General features: G+C 42.8%; 1 pseudogene; it reads left to right on the top strand.

Annotated features, from left to right (window-relative positions):
* Positions 1–10,845: 10,845 nt before the first annotated feature.
* On the top strand, positions 10,846–10,963 carry LOC124614146 (annotated as a pseudogene).
* The last annotated feature ends 7,096 nt before the right edge of the window (positions 10,964–18,059 follow it).

The raw sequence follows: 18,059 nt of genomic DNA, 5'->3' as shown, positions 1-18,059 counted from the left end.
CACTCAGCTGAGCCGCGACAACATGGCTGCCTTTCACAGGGTGTCTAGGAATCAGCCAGTGTCTGCCTCTGTACAGAGATATTTTTATTGGCCCAACAAATGCACCCTTGTGGTACGTAGGGTACTGACGACCTGGGTGGTTTTACATCGATTCTTTGTCTATTCATTAACGCACCCCTCCCTACCCTTTCATGGTGATCATGCCATTGGAGGCCATGAAATAAAAGGGCTTGTCTTCTTTGGCTCATGTTCAAATTTCATGGAACAGTTTTGAAAGACCATAGCGGTCAATCTTGTACAGCAGAACAAAACTTATGGTCGCGCTACATTTCAAAAAAGTCAGATCATGTTCAGTGGGGTTGCAGCCCCACTATGGCCTTATAGAAGGATTGAATCGTTTTGGGGCTGTCAGCAGAGTCGAACGTTGTCAAGAACGTCTTCCTGTAGCTCATCAAACTCCGAACCAGTGTTTTCAACCGCGAATTATGTGGGATTCAAGACCCAAAGGGAACGTGTTGTTTCTTTGACGCTCTTCATGCCATCCACGGAGGCCTTTTCGTGTCAGTTCTGAGCGGCGGTGTATCTGAAATGTTCTCGTGGACCACACATAAGAACCCAAATGATTTCAAGGCTGAGTGTCTGTATTTTGACCTTCATCGTTGAGGCGTCAAAAGAATGGTCGAAATGAGGTGGTGCGACGACCTTCCCATCGTGTAACCATCCACGGTGACGTTTAGCGAAATTTTAGAGAAATTGGGTGCCAATGAGACACCATTACCCCCCCCCCCTCCCTTCCTTTTACTCTTCACATAAACTTCTGAGCTCTCGTCTCTTTTTCGCAAGTGCCGACACCTTTAGGTGCATGTGCCGAACCTGAAGGTAACGTAGCAGGGTGCCACCACGTTTGCTACCTAAGTACCTTGACCCAAATTTTAAACTTCTTCGTCTCAATAGGAGATAACTGGAAGTTTCGAAAGCTTCGTCCTTTAACTGCATTGCGCAGTGTCTAGACGACGGAAGAATGGTATTTTGCTGATCTATAGTGAGGAATGATTGAATGCTTAATAAAACTTTTACGTTGGCCTATCACATGTAATTTCTTTGTGTATCTTGTCGATTTAATAAAGGAATGCGCCCCCTACAACTACATATGGGGCGTCGCGATCAAATATGCCTGTAAATCGGCCAGTGTGTGTAAATTAAAAAGATTAGACCCACCTGGACATTTCTTCATTCTGGTGCGAATTTAGACATATGTTTGAGAAATCTGTTTGAGTCTAGTGAAGTTACCGCACCAGTGCTTCACTAATTATTGCAGCGTTTATTCGTTTAAAATCAAGAAGACACCATCCAGTCTTAGTCAAGTCAGCGAACTCTGGGCTTGCAGCATGAGTCACTTCCTTCCTCCGTCACAAGGTAGAATAAACTTCATTGCATACTTCCTTGAGCATCGGAAAACATTTACAGCGAAAGCGATCAAAACAAAGTGTCACTAGTATATAATAACAACCGAAATATAGTTCGAGGACTCCCCTCTCTATTTAATGAGACGTATCATTTTGGAAGACTTCTCAAGGGCGAAAGTAACTGAACAATTGTTATATCTATTTAGTGTTTCAGTAGTGTAAGTCAACAAAGCAAACACAAACCGAAAAACGTTTCAGATTTCGGGGGGTTCCTGGAGGAATTAAACTGCAGATGGAAACCTATGTCCAAAACCATCATCCACCGAGGAAACAAAGCATCGCATTCATAGGAGGCAAGTCCCGTCTAGGCAGCAGCTAGCTTCATCTTCTCTTCTGTCAAACTGAGAATCACTCGCAGTTACTGATTAACATACACCATTGCGAAACGTTCCATCCATGGTCCGTCAGCGTACAAACTCACGTTTGCTGCCGGAGGGATGCCCTCGACTGTCACGAGCCGGCCGCTTTGGCCGAGCGATTCTACGCGCTTCAGTCCGGAACCGCGCTGTTGCTACGGTCCCATGTTCGAATCCTGCCTCAGACATGGATGTGTGTGAAGTCCTTAGGTTAGGTAAGTTTAAGTAGTTCTAAGTCTAGGGGACTGATGACCTCAGATGTTAAGTCCCATAGTGCTTAGAGCCATTTGAACCATTTGAATTGTCACGACTATCATGATATTCACGTAAGGTGCTCTTATACGCGTCTCTCTCTCTCTCCCTCTCTCTCTCTCTCTCTCCCTCCCTCCTTCCCTCCCCCCCCCCCCTCTCTCTCTCTCTCTCTCTTCTTTCTTTTATCATCGCACACCACATTTTTTTCTCTAGTTTCAATCTTTATCTTTGCTAATGGACATAAGCTCCTTAATTTATACGCATATGTCATCCATTCTTTCTAATGTATCTCTGTTATTACTAATTACTATTTATTATAAACAGAGGAACGAATCTCCTTACAAGCGTCTGCGATCAGTATCTATACCTTTAACCTTTAGACTCTGTAGTGTCGTTGCATAACGTTTCCAGATACGGGCTCCTGCTCTCGATTTGTTCCTCAAGACACCCTCTGGAATCCATCGAACATTGTCGCAACATTTCTTAGACACTCTGTGGATATACACGAAACTTAACTTTAGTGTTGTCAATTGGAAATTTGTTCCCTTTTTCGAAGCTTTCCTATTTGTTGTCAAGTAAATGCTGGAACTGGTACTTCCCTCGTGTATACCTGTATTCGTAATTAGGAAGCGTTCTGTCCCTCTACCAGCCTGCCTTGTAGTTGACTGCAATGAACCGTGACTCTATAATGCGTAACGTCTAAAATGGTCAAATGGTTTAAATGGTTCTGAGCACTACGAGACTTAACATCTGAGGTCATCAGTTCCCTAGAACTTAGAACTACTTAAACCTAACTAACCTAAGGACATCACACACATCCATGCCCGAGGCAGGACTGGAACCTGCGACCGTAGCAGTCGCACGGTGTCGGACTGACGCGCCTAGAACTGCTCGGCTACCGAGGCCGGCCTAAAATGGTCCACTCTGCTCCTTGGAATTGAGGAAAAATAGTGTACTTGGCTAGAAAGGTTATAATGCATAAATGATAAAAACAGACTTCGTGGTTAATACTGGCTACACATTAATGATAAAATTTTTGTAGCCTGAAATAAAAAATCATTTACAACGTAAGACCTGTACTGGCACCTCAAACTGAGAAAATTCAGCAGGTGTAATCCTTGCGTATTTGAATATTTATACAGTACGTTTCCACAGAAGTAAAGCAGCAGTGAATACTGGTGAAAAAGTTATGCAAAATTTAAAAAAAAATAGGAAACCGATACTGTTACTCTACATTCGTCAGCTTCGAGGTAAATATCAAAAGAATAATCGCAGTTAGATGCTACATCACTCCTCCTTTTCATTTCGACGAGTCTTATATTCTCAAAGAAAGATGCTTCGTGAGCTGTGATTAATCATCCCTGCATTTACGACTTGTAGTTGGGCAAATTGGGTCAGCGCGGAGACAGAGCAGAGAACTGCGTAAGCTCCCAACTTGGCGAGTAGTAAGCGCCCTCGGACCCCCTGTCGCCGCAGAAGCTGAATGGCGGGCGCCTCGGCTCGGCCGTGGAGGGTGCGTGCAAATTGCCCGCAAGTAGCGGCGCGCCGCAGCTGCTGCCAGGCTGGCGAATTATCGGGCCGCTCACGTCGGCCGCATTAACATCAGCCCCTGCTGGACAGCCGCCAGGCCAACCTCGTTACCAGGGCGGCCGGCCCCGAGGAGGCGGACCAACTCCTCCAGGGGCCGGGAACGGCGCGCGGACCTTGTCGCCGTGGAGCACCAGCTGCCGCCCACAGCAAGTGTCTGTCCGGCAGACTCTGGTGGCACTGACAAGAAGCGTCTGCGGCACAACTGCTAACACATCTCTACCAAACCGAGCAAGAAGACGCCACGCAAATCCGTACAACCTGCTACGAATGTAACTACTTGTAAACTTGGTTCCAAAACTCCCAAAACATCTTTTTTGTATGGCCCACTACGACTTTCTCCCTGTGTTAACCTCTTCAGTTCGGGGCAACATACTCAGTGCCCTCAATTATTTGTTTGACATAAGGGGCGTCCACAATTGAAGGAGTTTAAAGAAGGCTGTAGAAAGAGAAACACTGCTCAGAATGACTTCAAATTTTAACAGGATGTTATTGACGCAGGAGAAAACGTTATGGAACAAAAAAAAAAAAAAAAACAAAAAAAAAAACATTACGAAAGTTTGACCGATAGATTGCGCTGCAAGGATCAGAATATTTACACCAACAGAGGCGCGGCACAAGAGGTGTACAAATTCTCTTTCTGCTGTGTGCCACTATCTCCACGATAACCATTAAAGGAAATCAACCTGCCGCAACGGAGATACAAGAGCACATGTGCAGTGACACGCAGTGGTTCAAGCAGGTCAATGAGGGTTTCCGCAAGCCTAGCTAGTTTCATGGGCGCCATTCAGCGTGATGCACCTGACAACAGGTGGCACTTTCACTCCATGTCTAGCCAGGTATACACGGTGCGACGCTTATATCCGAACAAACGAAACTTGAACCTTCCTGGCAGATTAAAACTGTGTGCCGGACCGAGACTCGAGACCTTTGCTTTTCGCGGGCAAGTGCTCTACCAACTGCACTACCCAAGCACGACTCACGCCCCGTGCTCGCAGCTTTACTTCTGCCAGTCTCCTATCTTCCAAAATTTACCTTTTGGAGGTAGGAGACGAGGTACTGGCAGAAGTAAAGCTGTGAGGACGGGCCGTGAGTCGTCCTTGGGCAGATCTGATGGTAGAGCACTTGCCCGTGAAAGGCAAAGGTCCTGAGTTCGAGTCTCGGTCCGGCACACAGTTTTAATCTGCCAGGAAGATTCATATCAGCACACTCTCCGCTGCAGAGTGAAAAATCTCATTCTGGATACGAAACTTTTTTAAAGCAAATTCATTAAATAAATATACAAATGAAAATCCCTTTACATATAAGTAGTGGTATCTTTCAAAAATAACATTACTCAATGTAATCCGGTTCAGCCGCAATGACCACCTCCAATCTTGTCCTGTAGCGATCGCACGCACTCTTTAAAACAGCGCTGTCCACATTCGCCAATGCTGCTTCGATAGCGGTGAGTACAGATGCGACATTAGGGGCCTCGTCTTATTGGTAGATCTTTCGACTAGTCTTGAAACATAGTAGTCGACGCGGTTCAAATCCGGGCTATTCGCGGGCCTGAAATCCTTTGACCGGAACTTGTCAACATTACCCTAGAGCCAGTTTTGGACTAAATGGCTCGTATGAGGTCCTCCTCCGCCAGCCGAAGCATTGTTCGCTCGCTGACATTCAATACCGACGCCAATTTCTCCAGCGATTGCCCCGTGTCCTCCGAAATCAGCGCCTGAGCCTTTTCGATGAGTCCGCAGTTCGTGACACGTGTTTCCTCGAGTGAGGTTTCCTCGCCGGGTAAGCGGAATCTTCCCAAGACTTCGCCGAAGCAATATGGTTGGCCACAATATCGTAACCAGTTGATCTCGGTAACCCGAAGAATCTAAGTATCTCAGTAGGCGAATGACCACTGCGAAGACTTTCGATAATCGCAGATCTTCGGCTGTTCTGTGCACTTTTCCGTAACATCTGAGCGACTTTGAAGCTCTGTTTACTAGATGCCTATGGCTTTCAAGAACGCCTATTTCGACCTCCAGCGGAACTACCATATGGCGGGAAATTTAAATTGAGATATATCCTAATTCATCCGCCGCTCCCTGTATGTTTGCGTTGGTAGTTTCACTGCAGCTCATTTATCATAAGGGCGGGAGCAGCAAAATGAACAAAGCAGACTTAAAGGAGATTTTTGCGTATTGCTCACCGCGCTTTTGACTTTATATGCAGTTTATATGGCATAATATTTTAATTAACTGTATATTGCTTATTGTTGCGAGCAGAACAGATAAAATGCGATTCTCACTATTAGTTTCTACTAATGAAAATATTTTAACTTTATGCACCTTGATCTATTACGTGGGGATTCGCACAACACTAAAAGATTTCCTGCTGTGCACGTATGATCTTTAATTTGCAAACTATTTTTATCTAACCTTGATCTGGCTTTTTAGAAATGGAGCACGGTATCATTACTGTAACTAATTATGAAATTAAACATGTCCTTCTCTACTTTCATCTCTGAAATGCACTGAAAATTACTCTTATTATACGTACGGAAGTTACAGTAAGCTATGTTCGCTAAACGTAAAAGTTGGAGTGTTTTTTTTTTTTTTTTTTTTTTAAGTATATCAACACTATTGATTGCCACGACTAACACGATAGCATGAAACTAAAAATGAAATTTGGTTTTTGTATTCCTAGCCAGAACAGGTTTCATCACACCAGCCTTTGATATCACACAAGTAAATTTTTATTGCTCTGATTCACTTAAATTCTTTACGTCACTGATATTGTAATAGCAGTTGCCCTTGTCCACCTGAAAATGACATAATAAAATCCACCATTCATCTCTGAGGTCTCCGGGAAGCTGAAAGAAATAATTTTAATGTACCATTAATCGCCTGCTTAATTGCGGGAAAACTGCTTTCATTCAATTTAATTTGAATTTGCCGCGGCAGCGGCTACCGCGATCTCTGCACAGCTATGGGTCATGAAAAATTCTAAATATGCTGAAAACGGCTAAAAATGTGGAATGAAATACTGGGCAAGCTATCAATAAATTATTACAAGTATTTTTAACAATTTCTACATTCAAAAATCAACATAAATTTAAAGTACACACCTTTTTCATTCATGGGCCTTAAATGGAGTCTTTCTCGAACAAGAAACAGAAGGAAGCTAACCAAGCATTCAATCGATCGTTACAGGCGCTTACAACTTTAACGGCTACAAGACGACAGAGAGAGTAATGTTTTAACCTCCACTATTTATAGGCAATTTAATATGCGTGTTTGTTATCTTTTTAATTATCATTGTCTGCTTTGATTTCTACACTCGCCGACCACAGACGTCATTTGCAAAATACAGATACATAATTATTGCGCAAACATAAATATGAAAAAAGGTTATTTCTTTTTTACAGAGTCTACATAATCGACAACCGTTCATACAGAAATGAAATAATAGTAATGATAATACAGATAAATGTTTCTTTTTTTCACATATATTACAACGATTTTGTAAATGTCTTGCCAGGAGACGCCACAAGACTGAAGAGAAAAATAAGTGTTGGGGAGCGCAAATGCAGCAGGGGACAAGCTGTATGGTGTGTCTGAGGCAGCTTTAAAGAAATCGGGAGGTGTCTCGTAATGCAAGCTGTGTAAAAAAGGTTACAGACGCTCATTCGGGTATGTCAAGCATGATACGACGTGTTTGTAAATTTGACCAGCTGTTGCCTCATTCTTTAAATATGTTGAAAGAGAACCAAGACTTCGTGGCTGACAAATGTGTGGAAATTTATGCTAAGGGCTTCAGGCCATTTAGCATTATGTAGGCTTTCTAAATTTGGGGCAAGCACTGATAGAAATAGAAAAAAAATGGCTCATTAGATATTAAAAGACACATTCTAGTGGTATGTACCATAGTGCGAAGAAAGCTTCGTATGAAAGAAAAACTTCTTCTATCAGACACGTACTTGTTAGATTAACGTAATCCAAAAACCGAACTTCGTCTTTGTAATAATAAAAAGAATTTGGAATGAACCATTTTGACCACTTAGAATGAATTCAGCGAATCAGCAATACACATCCTAGAAACAGTAATAAAAATTGGTATAACTGGGGTCGTATTTGCCTGAAACATAGTAAGGATACCGAAAGTAGACTTACAAAACCTTACTTTAGTTGGCGTTGCAGTGTAATAGATATCTTCAGGTTTTTGTGTTCAAAGATTCTTGATTTTCAGAGATGGTTCGTTCTGCTTACTGCAGAAAACATGTGTCGGAGGTTACCTGGTGATGGTTCAGATTGAGAGTGACCAGTACAAGTCGAAACAGGTTGAAGTTGTAGAGAAAACCGTTTGTATCGAAATAAATAAATAAACCCCAAATACGCCGCAAAGTGAAGAAGGGCACATAAAATCCACAATTATATGTACTCGTACTATATAGAATAAATTGCCACGTGGCGTAGCACTAGGATAAGACCGACAGACCCGCAAGACTCCTTCAATCTTCTTGGCTTGGGTGGGAGTAGAGCAGGCTGCCAGTTCTGCTGATAACGTGCGGCAGTTTGCCTGCCTGGCTAGAAGGCAAGCATAGGCATGTACACCCTCTACGCGGCACACACCTGTTCCTCAGTTGGCGCCCGAGACGCGTAACACGACTGACTCCATGAAGGGTCGTGAGCTGCTAGTAAAGCTCTTTTACAAGAACGATAACTGTGCACCAGTAACCCTACAGAAGTTCCAGACACTCAAGGGCATGAAATAAAAGGCGTTGGTTCGGTGCCTGCTAAGGGTATAGAGACTCGTCTTCAGTTGTCTTTAACTGAAAAGTGTCCGACGTCTGTCGAATATGTGGCCACAGAATTGCAGGCGGGGTCGAGAGGTTGCGTGCATAAATGAATTTTCCGAATATTGGACATGCATTCGTGCACGGCGCATAAAATCATAGAAACGTTCTACGCTGCCAGTCATACAAAATCACTAGTATTCAGGAGTAGCTTCCTGCTGACGTGCCAGCAAGACGAACGTTCGCTCTGGAATTTCTTGCCCGCATCGAATTGGACAATGAATGGCTATGTAATGCCTCTTGCAGCGGTCTCTCCGCGACATTTTCAGAAATTTTATAAATTATATAACTCAGTACATATCTCGAAATATCTCTTCTTATCTTACCGATTCCTAAACTTTAATATACGATGATTATCAATGCAAAGTAGTTTCAAGCCCTATTATCCTTGGAGCGTCCATTTACTCCATGGAATAGCTTCTCTGCTATCTATGTTTTCTCTTATGAAATGAATGAAGAGGAGCTTGCCGATTAGCCGTGAAAGAAGGAGGATGTATATGTATGTATTGTTGAGCTAGTCGCCATCTTGATGAGATTCTGTATGAGAAGGAATTTAATACATGAACTAAACTAAAGTAAGTGTGTTTTCTCGTATTATTTAACTGACTATTATTGACAGTGTCTGCTTACTACGCTGTGTTGCACGGGATCAGTGGGGAACGTCTGATTTACACTGAACAAACCTGCCGCTTTGTATGCTCAAGATATCCAGTTACTTCAAATAAATAGGCTAACACGGTCTTACCGGCAGATCTCCGGTCTTCCCCATGTGATCACCGAAAGTTAATAATTATTAATTATTACAAATGTTTTCAAGAGATCGACTGACAATTTTCGCCGCACCGAGACTTCGAAATTCCTTCACTGCCTTATGGAATTTAAGTTAAGCTCAATTTAATCAGGATAGAACAATATTGAACTGTGTGAATGTGATAAGCCTGCTTTGTGAATGAAAATTCCCTTAACATACGCATGTTTTTACTATCTTGATCAGTTAAGCTAAATCAGGCCCGTGTGAGAGAGGTTTTTAAATTTTTTGAATACCAAAAAAAAAAAAATATTAAAGCTATAGAAGATCCTTTTGAACCGACGAAGCTCATTTCCATCTCAAGGGACATGTCAATACACAGAATTACATATGAGCAACGGCAAATCCGCGCGCACGTCAAGCGGTACTATTTCATTCCTCAAAGGCGGCTGTGAGGTGCGGGTTAACGGTTTCTTTTATAATAAGTCCGTATTTTTCCGGTGAGACGACTCCTGCAGGTACTGCTACCTGTACCGTCACTGTTAAAAGTTATGAATTTGTGGTAAGGACTATGGGACCAAACTGCTAAGGTCATCGCTCCCTAGGCTTACGCACAAGTTAAGCTAACTTTAACTTACGCTAAGGACAACACACACACACACACACACACACACACACACACACACACACACACACACACACACACACACACACACATGGCCGAGGGAGGACTCGAACCTCCGACGGAGGGAGTGGCGCGAACCGTTGCAACACGCGCTAGACCGCTCGGCTACCCCTCGCGGAAAACGTTATGCTCGCCAGCGTCATTCCAACACTTGAACAACGTGAATGTATGGATAAGATCATTTTAATGCAAGATGACCTTGCTCCACATATTGCACAGTGAACGTCATATTATGGCCCCCGTTGTCTCATGCAACATCTGTCCAAACTTTTCAGCTACTATCATACTTTCGGAATTATTGCAGGTGGCAATAGTTAGTGACTCACCCTGTATAGTACTGGTTTAAAAGTTTGCCAAGATCACTAGAGTTGCATTAATTTATTTATAATGGTCTTACGAATATCTTGAAGAAACGTAATTAATCTGGAGGGTGGAAGAGGGAACGGTGGGGGGAGAGGGGGGGAGGGGGGAGGGCGCACCAACTGCTAGTGTGGAAAAGTTTTCTCAAATCAAACCGGTATTGACTACAGCTTTCAAATTCTCCTTTCCAGAAATGATTAAGGGACCAATAAATACGTTGTGATTAATGTCAGGCTCACTGTTATAGTGCGCGAATGACGTTTATGCTTGTGTACATGTTTTGATAGAAGCTCATTAATTACAGATAGGTTTAATCTCTATAAATACTTTTTGAACTTATTTTAATGTTCTTATTATCACATACTAAACTGGGGGAGATGTAGAGTGGGAGATAGATAGAGAGAGAGAGAGAGAGAGAGAGAGAGAGAGAGAGAGAGAGAGAGAGAAAGAAGAAGATGGAGGAAGAGTGTACTATGGGTTAATGTAGTAAATATTCCTTATCACTCTAAGGCATAGTTTTCACAAGAACGTTGAAGAATTGAAACTGATGTTGTTGAGGTGGCAACTGCCTTGCCGTAGTGGATACACCGGTTCCCATCAGATCACCGAAGTTAAGCGCTGTCGGGCGTGGCCAGCACTTGGATGGGTGACCATCCGGGCCGCCATGTGCTGTTGCCATTTTTCGGGGTGCACTCAGCCTGGTGATGCCAACTGAGGAGCTACTCGACCGAATAGTAGCGGCTCCGGTCAAAGAAAACCCTCATAACGACCGGGAGAGCGGTGTGCTGACCAAATGCCTCTCCTATCTGCATCCTCATCTCAGGATGAGACGGCGGTCGGATGGTCCCGATGGGCCACTTGTGGCCTGATGACGGAGTGTTTCTTGTTGAGGTGTGTAAATGATAGGAAAGCGGTGGCTACTCTGTATGACAGAAAGGTACACTAACAGTTGTGTAAACCAACCAAGAGCTTTCTAAAGGACAATATTTTCGTCTTTCCTTCCAGTTACGTTTCACTCATGAAATTTGATAAATCTATCATAAAGCCAGCTTTTTAATGAGAGATTTCGCGGTTTGCATTAGGCCTGTAAATCCGTCGTCCAAAAAGTGAGTCACACAGATAATGGTTTTAATTTGACGTTTACAATATATGATGATGCCCACTTCGGTATGGACACATAATGGCTGTTTAAGTCTTATTTAAGTCGCTATAATGATTTATAGTGATGTTGCATATGAAGTACGAGCGAAAGATGGTACAGCTATGCTTATTCACTAAAACTGGCAATCCAGAATTGGCAGAACTACAGAGACTAGCGTATAATATAAGCAACTACTATGGCAGATTGGCAAAACTAATAAAAACGATCATCGAATAATAGGAGGAGATTTTAATGCACAACTGGATACAGCACAGTACCAGGAGTAGTAGAACCACTTGAAGAAAATCATTAAAACAATTATAGCAATTTTTTAAATAATTTGCTTACATAAACCAAATAAAAATCACTAACACGTTCTCTATAAAGAAAGGAGTTTATGAGTGTATCTGGGGTCATATCTAAATAACAGATTACATCCGAATGAATTATAAGTTCAGCCCTCAGTTCAGAGATATGCAGATCTTCAGAGGATGGAATATTGGCTCAGACCGCTATATAATAGTAGCAAGTGTGAACTGTGGAAAAAGTAGAAGATACAAACCTCATCAAGACAATCCACCACATGAAATGAATAAATCAAATTTATTACAAGAAGAAAGAATAAACAGCTGTATGGAAAACGGGTGAGGCAATAACTTTTAGAAACACGTGCCAAAAATTATCTGCAGGTGGACTGATACAAGGTTAATGGCTCCATAGAAAAAGCAGCGATAGAAGCTCTTAAGAAAAGAGGAAAACAAGAAACTGAAGTGTTATGATGACATGGGACGAGAAAGGCGACGAAACTGTTGAAAATAAACATATTAACTACATATGAAATTTACAGTAAAACACGGAAAATAGTGCAGAAATATAGAAGGAGAAAAGAGAAGATGCTATGCAGATAAATAGGAAAGAACAACAAGCAATTTGCGACAAATTTATAAGCCAAATTGAAAATGATATCCGTGGAGGGCGGAAATTTGCATACAAAATGTTAAAACACATGAACACATGATGTACAGGCACCATTAGGGAGCAGTTCAGAGCCGTTCAGCAAGTTCGAGGGAGCGAATTGTAGAAGGACATTCTCTGCCGCCATGGACTCCAGGATGAAGTACTTGAAATCTGTCTTCCTGCTGAGCTTCTCCAGCTGTTTTCAAATACTATCATAATTCTGCTGTTGATGCTCATCTGGGGTTATATAAACACATTCACAAGATTCACGAATCCCTAACCTGAGTCACCCCGTACCGTGATGTTAGAAAAAATGGTTAGACAGTATCAGGAATGCAAGATCGCTAAGCTGAATTCCGATGGTTGTAGGGAGTTGCTTCAATCCACCCAGGTGGGAGTTACCATGGAGCATCATTCTAATGATTAAATCGGTCCTCTTCCATGGACCCTAGGTGGCCAGCACAAATTTGTGGTGGTTGATAGTTTTACTTAGTGCATGTGGTTGATTCCCACTACTGGTATTACAGACAGACAAAGTATTAGGCATGTAAAATTTTCTCTTGGTTCGGTCCTGCGAAGATTGTTGTCAGCGATAATGCACCTTCTTTCTCTTTGAGGGAGTTGGAACTTCTGTTTCGAATCAGGCCTGAAGAGGGCACCACACATTTGCTCCGAGTGATGTTTTCCGGGGAGGCAGTGAGTGAAGTTACATGGATAGCAGAGGTCTGTGGCGCAACAGGCTGGCTGTTTAACACCTTGTGACTTCCAAGTTTGTCTGGCTGAGCTTCTTCCAGACAGAAGGGAGGCGTACCAGAAATGGGAGTGGGGGCACATAATTCCTTTGGCTGATCAGATTTGGAGGCGGACAGTGGGTCATCATCATCCATGCAACTCCTGCTGGCTACAAGCCTGGCCACTGTTTGTCATTGCACAGGGGCTTCGGATACTCGATGAGCTACTTTTAGTTCATTGCTTCGGTGCCCAGACCACGCGGTGTTCGTAAAGACTGATCTCGCTCCCCACTGCGAGCATTATAATCGTCACTTGATCGATTCCTGCGCACGCTTGTGTATTGCTACCTCTGTATTGGACTGCGTTCAGCATCCTGTCGCTGTTCCCTGATCCTGTGTCTTGCCAGGTGTTTGGAGAAGCATGTCGCTCGTATGAAACCAGCTTAAATTCGGCAAATTCGTAAAGTTGTGATCTGATTGTATGTTTCAAATTACAGGGCCGTTGGACTGCTTGGGGTCATGTGAATTTTTTGACATTCAATGTATCATTATTCGTCACGTTCTATTTTTTTTCTGCCTTGTACATTGTGCACTAAATCACCAAGTCGCTCTCTCCAGATATTTGGGCCGGCCGGTGTGGCCGTGCGGTTCTAGGCGCTTCAATCTGGAACCGCGTGACCGCTACGGTCGCAGGTTGGAATCCTGCCTGGGGCATGGATGTGTGTGATGTCCTTAGGTTAGTTAGGTTTAAGTAGTTCTAAGTTCTAGGGGACTGATGACCTCAGATGTTAAGTCCCATAGTGCTCAAAGCCATTTGAACCATTTGAACCAGATATTTGGAGCCCGCAGTCTTATCCGTCTTACAGGGTAAATTTTGTTATATGTGCTTTGGTCAATATAAAGCAGGTGAAGATCACCAACCAACCATACACGTCTCCATTCGACCTATGTTTTCTGTGCTATGCGATGGTTAAGTATTTACCATTTCCGCCTTATGGTGTGATTTGAAGCTGAATCTCGGTCAGTCGCTGAACTTCTTTACGGCCAGGTGTAGGCCCTAAGCTTTACACTCAATTTTGAGTGTGGTTTACTTGTCAATAAGCGATTTATTACCAGTGTTCTGTCTACGCTGCCAGTGTGTAATCTGATGACGACTTTGTACGCGTGTTATTTAAAAGTTACTTCTTTGTTCATCAGGCTATCATCGTGTATTGCGCCTTGGGGCGTGTGCCCACTGATTGCTTATAAAAGGAGGAGTGTGGCGAGCTGCGTATCGGACGTGTCCTAGGTAATTTCAGGGCTGTTCATCCGTACCACATTGTCCGAGTGTGGAGTCTCATATCAAGCGGCTTTCATTGTTTTTCTTTTCTTTTAACGAACTTCTTTTAGGTAAACCTGAATTATTTATTGTATTTTAGTAAAACATGTTCCAAATATATTTCCTGCCTGCCTAATGTTACGATATTTGTAATGAAACACAATTATTTGGGGCATTGTTTAGTTTTGTGTTTAACCTTTGAAGAAATGGATTTATCGATTACCAGTAACTGTAATTAAATTGTTTTATCTAGTTATATGGTTTTGTTTTAATATATTAAAGTCCTGTTGCCCGAACTGCTGAAGTTACTTTTCCTGGGGCGTGTTAATGAAAATCCAGATACGCATTATGTTCAATCTTTGTTCTGTCCAGTCCTTCTGCTTCCAGGCAACCTTACGCCAGTGGTGCGTACCACTATTGCGTTTATTGTTACTGCTGTTTCGTTGGGCGCTTGTATCTTACCTATTCCTAACGATCCTTATCTTCTCTTGGAGTGGTGTGATGAGCAGAGTTTGGGTTTCAAAATATTGTTAACTGAATGCCAATCGAAGATCAGCTTAAATAACTGATTTAGTTTCCTTCTCATTACAACCTTAGAATTAAGGTTTGTTGCTCCTTCATAAATCAAATTTTAATGACTTTTTACATTGCTTATTTTAAGGGCTGAGGCATTGCGTTTATTGTTATTACTAGTTCTTTGAGCACTAGTACTTTATCTATTCGTAATTACTAATGATGCTGACTTTCTCGCGAAACTGCGACCCGAGTACTTCACATTTTCAGGATACTGTGTAATTTGGGTACCACTCGAAATTGAGCTAAAATCATTGAATTTTGTTGTTTTTTCATGACAACCTACTATAAACGAAATTTCAGTGACGGTTTAGATGGTCTTTTTTAAGGGCCAAAGGCTGTTATCTTAAAATTTAGAAACTGAGTACCTGTACAAAGTTTTAATGGTTAGTACTAATGATGCTATGTAATTGTTCGACGAGTGCCAATGTATGCAAACTTTCTAAAGGTTAGTAGCAATAATACTATGTAATTGTTTGACGAGTGCCAATGTATGCAAACTGACTAGATCGTTCGTTAAATCATATAGAAGGGCTCAGTGGCTCACCAATCAATGAGACTTGTATCTAAGTTTAATCTACTCCAAGGTCAAATAATGCCGTTCCAAAACCCGAACATATCAAGGTGGATGATGTCTTGGCATTGCAAGGAAAAGACAATGACTTACGACATGCACTGTACCACCTGAATTACCTTTTGTAAACAATACAACGTGGAGATTTCTGCAACCAAGACTAAGTTGATGGTTTCAGAGCCAAAGATCCCGTCCGCTACAAAAGCATTGTGTACAACATGATTTTATAACAAGTGTGATCCTCCCCTTATTTTGGATGTCAAGTTGGCCTTGACAGTCATTTAGATGTAAGATCCAGACGTAAAACCGGCTACATTTGGAAATATATGTGTCATCATTAACAATTTATTTAAAAATAAGGCCAAACAAGAACCGAGAGTAAACTTTTACAATAATATGGATCTTCTGCAATTCTTCATGAGAGTGGATACTGGGTATCACTATAAAGAAAATTAGGGAAAATACAGAGCGCAGAAATAATATTTCTAAGATGAACGAAAGGCAACTCAAGAACAGAACACATAAAAACAGTGCGACAAGAATTAAAAGTATAGCCAACTGTATGCAGAATAACCAGACACCAGAACACCTGATATGAACATCTATAAAGAAACGGCAGTAAACGACCCACCAAACAAGTCTGAGTTTACAAACCGTCAGGAAGAAGAAATGGTGGAAGAACCTAGATGAAATGATGCAGTGTGCTGGGATAAAATATGTTTGTTTTTATGTAAGTATTGTGCTCCGTAATGAGAGACAATCCCTAAACGCACCTTTGGCAAAGTTATCTTGCTTATGCAGCAGTGGGTATTTGCCGATGTTGTTCCCTGTACATACAATATGATATTATGCCATCACAGTACACTTTTCTAGTCGAATGACGTACTAACAACCATAAGCGTCAACCTGATCTTCAGAAAATTCTCAGATAACAGGAAGTTGTCAGTACGCAGGAAGCAATAACATGTAAGCAATGTTTGAATGTCTGCTGACTTACTTCTACTTGAGTGATGTTCTATTACAAGCAGTAAATCATTCAGCGAAGAAAACCAGAAAGTAACAAATTAATCTGTCTCTATACATCTGTATACTATAGCCTACAGAGTTCAGGCTTCCCTAAAACATGTTCACTGCTAAAGCAAATTTCTTGGGGAACCGAAACATTAGTTTGCTTCACTAAATACGTTCTAAAGCTACAAGAGACTACCGTCTCACCTCAGGATGGCATCCCCAGCGGATACTAATTATTTGTCCATGTTCTAACTTGGGAGCTCGTGGAGGCCGAACCGCCTGTGTCAGTGACCATTACCATTAGACTGTCATTTCCAGCACCTACAAAGAAATGGCGAGGAAGCTGCAGCAAACGCTGAGGCTCTAGGAGCAGGGGGGGGGGGGGGGATGGATGGAGGTGGGAGGGGAAGGAATGACTGAGCGCCCTAATGACTTCACAGAAGCCATGACATACTCTCATATTAGTGACAAAGCAGAGTTTTGTAAGGAAGGCTAGGTACAACGCAACATTAAGGTTCAGGTGTTAAGCCAGCAGAAACGAGCTTCTGAAATGTGACGTTGCTAAAGTTTGAAGTCATTAGAAGAGCTGACAGAGAGGAGAAACAAAAACAAACGTCACAGGCATCCCCACTACCACGGAGCGCACAGGAAGCGCCAACATAAATACTCCACCCTCCTTAACTAATTTCTGATTGTTGAGTGCAGATCCCCTACTGCCCAGTGCGTAGCCTCAGCCCTTGTCTGTTGCAGCTATGCAGTGAGAAGAGAGGCTATGGAGATAGACCCTCAGCACATCTCTCTGTTTTCAATCGTCTATGGAAGCTGGAAGACCGAAGCTGCTGCTACTGCCAACTGCACTGCCAATTCCTGAGGCCACAGAGATGGAGTGCAGAGGCCATCATCACCCGGCAGATCTGCCAGAAGCTTCACCTGCTTGGCCTGGATGCTGTCAGTCTTCCACCTCCATGAAAGTGGGCACTGCTGCTGCTCATCCCGCTCCTGTGGCAGATACTGATGCTGCCCGCTCCTGGTTCCTAAACGGAGCCTGAGAGCCAATCCCGGGGAGCCGGCGAGTACTTCAGGTGTATGTGGGGCGAGACTCCTGAATGAAGAACTTCGACGTACACAAGAGCACTTATAGACCGATACACAGATCTGGAAGCAGGCGGATTCCGCGGTCGACGGCCGTCCGTGACGTAGCAGTCGCCTGTTGATGCGTGCTGTGCTGGTGACACTGCGAGATGAGTGTGTGCCAGCCTTCCACAGCTGATATGAAGCACTGCTTTACTGGCCTGTCTCAGATATGGCACTTTGGAAGACAATCCTGTGTTACTATCTAATACATGTGTTTGTGTCAGTGACATTTTCTTGGCGTTCTCGAGTGTAGCTATGTCCTCACCATCGCATCCCGCCTGACTCTCTCCTGACAGAGTCTGGGATTGGATTACTATGCTATACATACGTTGCTG

Source organism: Schistocerca americana, chromosome 4 (genome assembly GCF_021461395.2).
Source record: "Schistocerca americana isolate TAMUIC-IGC-003095 chromosome 4, iqSchAmer2.1, whole genome shotgun sequence".
Taxonomy (NCBI): domain Eukaryota; kingdom Metazoa; phylum Arthropoda; class Insecta; order Orthoptera; family Acrididae; genus Schistocerca; species Schistocerca americana.
Note: the sequence above shows the minus strand (reverse complement) of the source record. Positions and strands in the feature narration are given on the sequence as shown.